The sequence below is a fragment of the Elephantulus edwardii genome, unplaced genomic scaffold (assembly GCF_000299155.1).
Source record: "Elephantulus edwardii isolate Elephantulus edwardi_28Jun2011 unplaced genomic scaffold, EleEdw1.0 scaffold00440, whole genome shotgun sequence".
In the NCBI taxonomy this organism is placed as follows: Eukaryota; Metazoa; Chordata; class Mammalia; order Macroscelidea; family Macroscelididae; genus Elephantulus; species Elephantulus edwardii.
In genome coordinates this window covers 383,883-392,754 of record NW_006400190.1, presented here as the reverse complement: position 1 = coordinate 392,754, position 8,872 = coordinate 383,883, and positions in this window count along the sequence as shown.

Below are 8,872 nucleotides of genomic sequence, written 5' to 3'. Positions count from 1 at the left end.
CAGCCGCAGATTCGCCGCCAGCGCCTGGGCCGAAACGGCTGAGTTCGTTAGGCGCGGACGAGAAGCGGGGGAAGCCGGGCCACTGCGAGACACAAAGGCGCGAAGGGGCACGCCGGGGCTGAAAGCCACCTCCGAGGTCCGACCCACACTCTCCGTGCCGAGGGGGCGGTGACAGCTTTTGGGGGATGTACGAGGCGGTGCGTGGGGGCGGGACCTCTGACGACAACAGAGTGGGCGGGACCTTAATATGGAGGGTGGGGCGTGCGGAGCAGTTCTTCATTGCAAATGGATTGTGAGATGTGGGCGGGGACTCGTTGCTGGGCGGGATCAGCGGAGCAGTGTTCTATTGGGCCCAGTGAAGCGTGGTAGGCGGGGATTGAAGAGGACAGGGGGGATCTGCAGAAGGGGCCTGTTTGGAAGGCTTTAGGGGTGGTAGGAGGAGCTTTACAGAGATAGGAGGGTCTGGGGAGCGGCTCCTGATTGAGGGTAGGTCAAGAGTGGTGGAGGAGGCTCTGGAGTGATTGGGGAAACTTGTATTTATGCAAATGACGTGACCATGCTTGCAGAAAGTAAAGACTTGAAACGCTTACTGAAGAACATCAAAGACTATTGCTGCCCTGTGCCAGTGTTGTTGCTTTTGGTCATGTGCCATAGAGTCTGCGGTCCTCAGCAGGGCGGGGAGAGAGCGCTTCCCAGGCTCTCACAGCCTCGGTCAGCCCTCTCTGCTTTGCTGGCAGTGGTGCTCTCTTGGAAGTCTGCAGATGCTCTTCTACTATTGAGAAATTCTAGCGTATTTGGTGAGAAGTCCAGCGACCGTGAGCCTTTGTCAGTAAAGGACAAGGAGTGGGGCACGTGGGGGTCACGCTCGTGAGAACTCCTGCCTCCAGGAGGTAGTTTACTCTCTTGGGCCTCAGTTAGATGCTTCTCATTGTTAAGTGCGGTCAAGTCAAGTACAACTCTTGGTGACCCTTTGAACAACTGATACGAACATTGCCCTATCCTGCGCCATCTTCACACTTTCCAACATGCTCAAGCCCTTTGGTTTTTCTTAGTCACCGTGTCAATCGATCTACTTAAGGGTCTTCCTCTCTCAAACCCCCTTCCCCCCACCTTTCCTGTGAATAAAACAAAAATTCTGACTCCTGGATCCAAAGTTATCTGGCATTGGCAAAATCTACTACCACAAGGCAACACTGGGGTTTTGTTTTCTTGGTGTTGACTTGTAATCCCTATGTATCCATATTGAAGGATGTAGTCTTTGATCTTCTGCAACAAGTGTTTCTAGTCCTCTTCACTTTGTGCAAGCAAGGTGTGTCATCTGCGTGAAGCAGGTTGTTGAGGAGTCTTCTTCCAATAATGATGCTAAATTCTCCTTTATATAGCCCAGCTTCTCGAATTATTTGCTCAGCACACAGATTGAATATGGAGAAAGGAAACAACCCTGACACATCTTTCCTGATTTTAAACCATACACTGTTCCCTTGATCTGTTTGTACAACTGCTTCTTTGCCTATACATAGGTTTCATATGACCACAATTAAGTATTCCAGGATTCTCTTTCTGATACTCTCTGCTTTCAGCTAAAATTCATCTAACAGTAACATTGACATTTCTAGTGTCATAGCCTATTCTAAATGCACCTTGCATTTCTGGCAGTTCCCTGAACATGTACTTGTCTATCCATTTTTTAACCATCTTCAGCAAAATTTTATTTGCCTTTACATCTGAACATCAAGAAAACAAAATACTCACCATTGAACTGATAAACATCATGACAGATGGAGAAAAGAATGAACTTGTTCATGATTTCTTACTTAAATGTACAATCAACACCCATGTTAGGAGAGGTCAAGAATTCAAAAGCAAAAAAAAAAAAAATTCAAAAGCCCTGTTGCAATGGGAAAGTCTGCTGTCAAAGACCTCTTGTAGGTGTTAAGGAATAACGATGTCAGTTTAAAAAGTAAGATGCACCTAATCCAAGCCATGGTCTTTTCATTTGTTTCATGTATATATGTTTTGACAATGAATAAAGAAGACTGAAAAAGAAGGAATACCTTCAAATTGAAGTGCTGGTAAAGAGTATTGAATAGCTCGTTGACTGCGAAAAGAATAAACAAATTTGTCTTGAGGGAAGTACAACCTCCTAAAAGAAAGGATGGTGAAACTTCATCTCACATACTCTGGGTATGTCATCAGGAGTTGTCAGTCCTTGGAGAAGGACATCGTGCTAGGAAAGGTAGAGGGTGAGAAAAAGACAAGAACACTCTCAAAGAGATGGACTGGCACAGTGTCTGTACCACTGGACCAATTGGTAGCATCAGGATGGATGGCGAAGAGATTGAGATTGTTCACAGCTTCAGTTTGCTAGGCTCCACGGTCAACACTCTTGGCACCAGCAGCCAGGAAATAAAAAAACTTATTGCAATGGGAAAGTCTGCTGTTAATGACCTCTCTAAAGTACTGAAAAGCAACCGTGTCTCTCTGGAGACTAAGGTGCGCCTGATACAGGCCATGGTCTTTGCAATCACTTGTTATGCATCAGAGAGTTGGACAATGACGAGGGAGGACAGAAGGAGAATTGATGCCTTTGAGCTGTGGTGCTGGAGAAGAGTATTGAATGTACCATGGACTGCCAAGAAAATAAACAGATTCATCCTGGAGAGGGTTAAACCAAGCTACTCTTTGGAGGCAAGGATTCTGGGACTTCGTCTGACATAGTTTGGGCATGTTGCCAGGAGGGACAGATCCTTGGAGAGGGACATCATGCTTGGGAGGGTAGAGGGACAGTGCAAGAGGGGAAGACCCTCTATGAGGTGGATTGATTCCGTGACTGGGGTAATCGGGATGGGTGTGTCAGAGGCAGTGCGATTGGCACAGGATAGAGCAGGGTTTAGGGCTGTTGTACATAGGGTCGCTATGAGTCGCAAATGACTCGACGGCACGACGGCACATAACAACAACAACAACAACATGTAATAAAGGACCTGTGTAATAATGGACCTGCGTAAAAAAGGGACCTGTGAAATAATGGACCTGTGTAATAATGGACCTGTGTAATAATGGGCCTGTGTAATAATAGACATGTGTAATAATGGACCTGTGTAATAAAGGACCTGTGCAATAATAGACCTGCCCTGGGCACCAGTCTCCTGTTCTGGGCACCGATCTTCTGCCCTGAAAGCCAATCTCCTTCCCTGAGCACCAGACTCCTGCTGTGGGTGCCAGGCTCCCGCCCTGGGCATCAATCTCCTGCCCTGGGGATTGAACAGGACATGGGCGCTGGGCTCCTGCCCTGGCCATAGGCACCAGAAGTCACCACTGTACTTGGCAGACCCTCACTGTGCTTGCAGTCGAGGGTCTGTGGCCACCACAGGTGGAACAAACGCATTGGCACTGCTCACAGACCCACGGACGTCTCTGGGTCAGCTCTGTCATTCTCGTAATCACTCTGATGCCGCTACACACTTAGCAGATGGGCTAAACCACGCAGTAGGCCTGGTGCACGAGACGGCGCTGCCTCGAGCTGAGGCTCCTTCGGGTTCCTGAGCTGTAGGTCTTAGCAGGAGCCAATTACAGAGGAACCAAACCCAGACCTACTGCCATTGAGCCATGGCCAAGGTCAAAGGGCCTCTGAACGTGCTTGAGAAGTGTCCTGACTGAAGAGTCACAACTCTAAACCACCTGATAACTTCCCTCCTAAGCCTCATTACCATCGGCATGGTTCTGTGACGTCTCTGTGGCCATTACAGATCCACGTTAGGGTGGATTAGAGCCCCTGGAATGCAGTGGGCATGGGGAGGATGGAAGCGTGCCTGACCCCTAGGAATGGGCTTCTCGGGGAGCCTTTCCCCTCTGTGGGCTTAGTGAAGGTCAGAGGCACCTGCCTCACTCCACCTAAACCTTTGTTGAGGTCTTGAAGCGAACCCGCACGCTCTCTGAGGTCGGCTGTTGTTATCTGCCTTGTCGCCTCCTCCGCCTTCTCCTGGGAACCTCCAAGTGGCCACCGAGCCATTACCGACTGGAGTGTCTGAGCATATGTACCTCCTCAGGGGGCCCCAGTGGAATGGAGCTGCTGGCTTGTGCCTCAGATGTCTCCAAGCGGCTGGGGGAACGGGACTTCCAGACTGTTGTTACTGACTGTACATTAACCACTAGAGAGTACTGGAGGTTTAGTGATAAAGGATCATGCTGCCTCCTCAAAGGTGCACGGTTTGAATCCACCATCTGCTCCTGGTGAGAAAGAGGAGCAGTCTCCTCCCATGTGATTTACAGCCTCGGGAAACCTCCTGGAGGATCAGCGACAAATGAGTTCTGACTAGAAGGCACATAGCATCATTGCCCATTTGTACCCAGGGGCCTACCAGCAGCATTGTACAGAAGAACTGAAGTGCCAAGAGTTAAGCGGTAACACCATCTCCGACACCAAGCAGTCGACTTAGGCCCAGGCCACAGACTTGGGATGCCAGAGAATTTGAGTGCAGCCTGAGTATTAGGGTTAAAAGAAAGAACAACCGTAGTGTCAACTTGATTTGTTACTGAAACCCAAACCAGTAAGCAGCTCCTTTTCAGGCTGAGAAAAGTTCCAGTGATGGTCACAGAACAAGAGGCTGGTGTCTAGGTCATCCACAGGAACTCAACCAGGTGCAGCATTGGTGTGGGGAAGGACAGGGTCATGCGGGGAGGACAGGGCCACTGGAGAGGAAGGAGTCACGCGGGGAAGGACAGGGTCATGTGGGGAATGGGGTCATGGGGTCACATGGAGGAGGATGGGGCCACGTGGGAAGGATGAGGCCACATGGGGAGGATGAGACTACATGGGGAGGATGGGGTCACATGGGGGAGGATGAGGTCACATGGGGGAGGACAAGGTCACATGGGGGAGGACGGGATCACACGGGGGAGGATGGGGTCACATGGGGAGGATGGGGTCACATGGGAGAGGATGGGGTCACATGGGGGGAGGATGGGGTCACATGGGGAGAACGGGGATCACATGGGGAGGACGGGGTCTTATGGGGGAGGATGGGGTCACATGGGGAGGATGGGGTCACATGGGGAGGATGGGGTCACACGGGGTGGATGGGGTCACATGGGGGAGGACAGGGTCACATGGGGAGGACAGGGTCACATGGGGAGGACGGGGTCACATGGGGGAGGATGGGGTCACACGGGGGGACGGGGCTACACAGGGAGGACAGGGCCATGTGGGGGATGAGGTCACACAGGGGGCGACAGGGCCATGTGGGGGAGGAGGATGGGGTCACATGGGGGAGGACAAGGTGGGGGTGGGTGGAGGTTGAGACCCTTGAGACGGGGAGGACAGGGCATAGAGGGTGTGGGAAAGAGGAAGAGGCTGCTGGGGAAGGACAGGGCCACAGGGGGTGGAGGTAAGAGAGAGCCACTGGGGAAGGATGGGGCCACAGGAGAGGATGGGGGAAAGGACAGGACTGCAGGGGGAGGACAGGGCTGTGGGGAGAGGATGGGACCACAGTGGGGAGTATGAGGGAAGACAGAGGTGGGGGGGGAAGAATGGAGGCGTATGGGGAAGGACAGGGCTGTGGGGGAAATGAGGGGGAGGATGGGGCTACTGGGGGAGGACCAGGGTGGAAAGGACAGAGCCAATGGGGAGGAGGAGGACGGGGCTGATGAGGGAGAACTGGCAGCAGCGGGGCTGCTAGTTCTGGACTAGTCTTCCCGTGTATCTCCTTCTCCACACGGTAGAGGTGAGAACAGTTTAATTTTCAGGCTGCTCAGACTCCATGTCTGGGGGCCTTCAATTTGACATCTGATGGTAGTTCTACCTCTGGGTTGACCATTACCCGATGACCCCACTACCTCTCATGCTCCTGCGAAGACCAGCTCTAAATGGCCCTACATTTCTCTGAACCCTTGAGGTCACCTCTCTCTGCAGGAGGAGTGGCCTTGCTTCCAGACTGTGCTCCAGGAAGTTCCTGAAGTAGTTCCTGATGCAGGAGTCTGGTTTAGGGGGTTTAGGCAGATGTTGTCACTCTCCTTTGAAATGAAGTCTTTTCCCAGTTCCCTGTGCTCAGAGAAGCCAGCTCTCCCAGGTCATCATCTGGCAGAAAGATGGGCAGAGTCATGCACTCCTAGCTGACCCTCTAGCAGGGTTTCGAGGCTCTGAACTGATGGGAGAAGACTTTTCACCTCCCTCCAGAGGAGTGCACTGGTGTGTTAGCCCCACAGCTCCTTCAGACATCTCCAGATGCAGGTGGTAATATCCCTGCGCACCCAGGGCACAGAGCCTGTCCTGAAACTGCAGGTGGAAATGCTCATTGGCCCTCGAAGCCCCAGACACCTGCCTAACTGCCAAACCACAGATGTACCTCTGGAGAGGTGTCTGGAGGGGTCAGTTTGCGCCCAGCCTGCCTTGCTTTGGACCTCCAGGATTCTTCCCAGATACCCTGCTTGTTCCCTGGAGCACCTCTACCCCAGCTCAGTCCCAGGAACAGGAGCTGACCTCACCTGCAACAGACCTGAAAAAGCACAGGTGGTTGGAGCAGAACCAGAGCTGAGTACCCAACTGGTGTCCCCCGTAACCCAGCACTGCTGGGGAGGGTGCACAGTCTGTCCTGAGATGCAGTCCCCCCAGGACACCCTCCACGGTTGGAAGCACCTCTCAAGCCCTCTTCCTTACATGGATCTATCTGGTCTTCCTGCTGAGTTCTTGTCAACTCTCCACTCCTCCCTCTCCATCCTTCCCTCTACCGTGTTCGTGTGTGTGTGTGTGTGTGTGTGTGTGTGTGTGTGTGTGTGTTGAAATACAGAACTTTTTGCAAAAAGTCACCAGGAGGGAGGGTGGAGCAGAGGGATGAGGATGTGTGCGGAGCAGTTAATGACAGGGTTGCACAACTTGATGGATGGATGGAGAGATGGGTAAGGAAATGGGAAAGATCCAGTGTGAAAAACAGTATGTACGAACTTTGTAAGTTAACCAGTATTAAAAAAAATTACAACTCACCACATGTGAGCACACCACATGTTCCCAGTCCCCCTTCATCACAGGCTGGGACCAGGGGCAGCTGAAGGTTGTCCCTTTCCTCTTCACCTTCCCACTCACCCTTGTTGTTACAAGCCATCCAGTCCTTCACTGACCCTCTGCTTTTAGCACAATGTCCTTCTCCAGGGGCATGTCCTCCCTGAGAACATGCCAAAGACTGAGAGGCCAACTCTCACCACCCTCACTCTGATGAGCACGCTGGCTGCAGTCCGTGGCAACATAATCCGAAAGCAGCAGCTCTTTGATCTTCCTTGTTCATTGTCTCAGAGCTCTGATGGCCTAGCATGCAGTGAGTGTGTTGCACAGCCAAGCAAAAGACCAGTTGCTTGAAAGCACCAGCTACTCCAAGGGAGAGAGATGGGCAGTTTCCTCCCATTAAGACTTCCAGCCTCTGAAACCCTGTGTAGCCTCCTGAGTATGGATGGATGTGAGAGCTATGGGCCTTATTCACTGTTCAGCAGCTGAGACATTGTAAATAGGTTTGGATCCTACACTTGAGCCTTCAAAGTTACATTCTTGCTTCTTAACACCAACAAGGTCTTTTGCCCAGTGCAGCATGATTTCTTGGCTGTCTTATCATGAGCAAAGGAGCAGTGGTGGTCTCGTGTGTAAAGCGGGGGACTGGTAACAACAAAAAAAATGTCAGCAGTTCTGCTCCAGCACTTGCTTCCCGGGAGAAGGTGAGCAGTGTCCTCCCATACGGATTCACAGTCCAGTGGAGGGTCCCCAGGAGTCAGGGGGTGTGATGGCTGTGGACTCCAGTTGGAGGAAATCCTGGACAAGTCTGTGTCTTCTCTGTGGGTTAGGGTGTTCACTAGCCCAGCTCTGAGGGGTTTCCTTTCCTTGAGTGGGGGTATTGCCCACTCTTGTCTATGAAAGTGTCTGTTTCTGGTATTTTGTGGCCATGGCTCTCACACAGCAGTGTCTTCAGGGCCACCCACTTGCGACATGTGACCACACCTTGTCCCTCACTACCACAGAGTAATGCCACCTCTAGTCTAGCAGGACCGGCTGTCCAGCAGCTGTTGATGGACATTTGGGCCATTTCTGCCGTTTGGGTGTTGTGAACAACATGGAGATAAAAGCTGATGTACAAGTATCTCTTTGAGTTTTTGTTAGAGCCTTTGGGAGGTACACCCAAGATGGAATTGCTGAAAGACCTTCAAAAAGACACACTGAGACAGTGATGGCAGCATTTGGCTAGTGTGTCACAGAGGACGAGGGTGGCACATGGCAGGCCAAGGTTTAGATACTCTATTCATAGGTCTCTAAGAGTCGTATCCAACTCAGTGGCACCTAACAACAAAAGCAACCTCAAGAAAATAAAAATCCTCACTACTGAACCAATAAGGCAGCATCGTGAGGGATGATGAGAAGACTGAAGCTGTCAAAGATTTCATTTCACATAAACTTCCAACCCACACTTAGAAATCCAAAGACATGTTGCATTGGTAATATCTGCTGTAAGGACCTCTTCAAAGTGCTAGAGAGCAATGGTGCCACTTTAAAGACCAAGATGTGTCTGAATAAAGCCATGTTATTTTCAATTGTTCTCTACATATCTGAAAGTTAGCTAACCCTACACACAGCAGAACAGTGCATCCTTGGTCCAGTGCTGACCTGCAAACCCAGGAGGATGGTGCACCCCCGTTCCAGCGCTGTTCTTTAAGCCCACAGGATGGCGCACCCTGGTTCAGTGCTGTCCTGCAAGCCCAGGAGGATGGCGCACCCCCAGTTCAGCGCTGACATGCAAGCCCACAGGACGGCGCACCCCTGGTCCATTGCTGTCCTGTAAACATTGCTGTGTGTGAGCCCATTGCCACAGCCACTCTGTCAATGACTTTTATCGAGGGC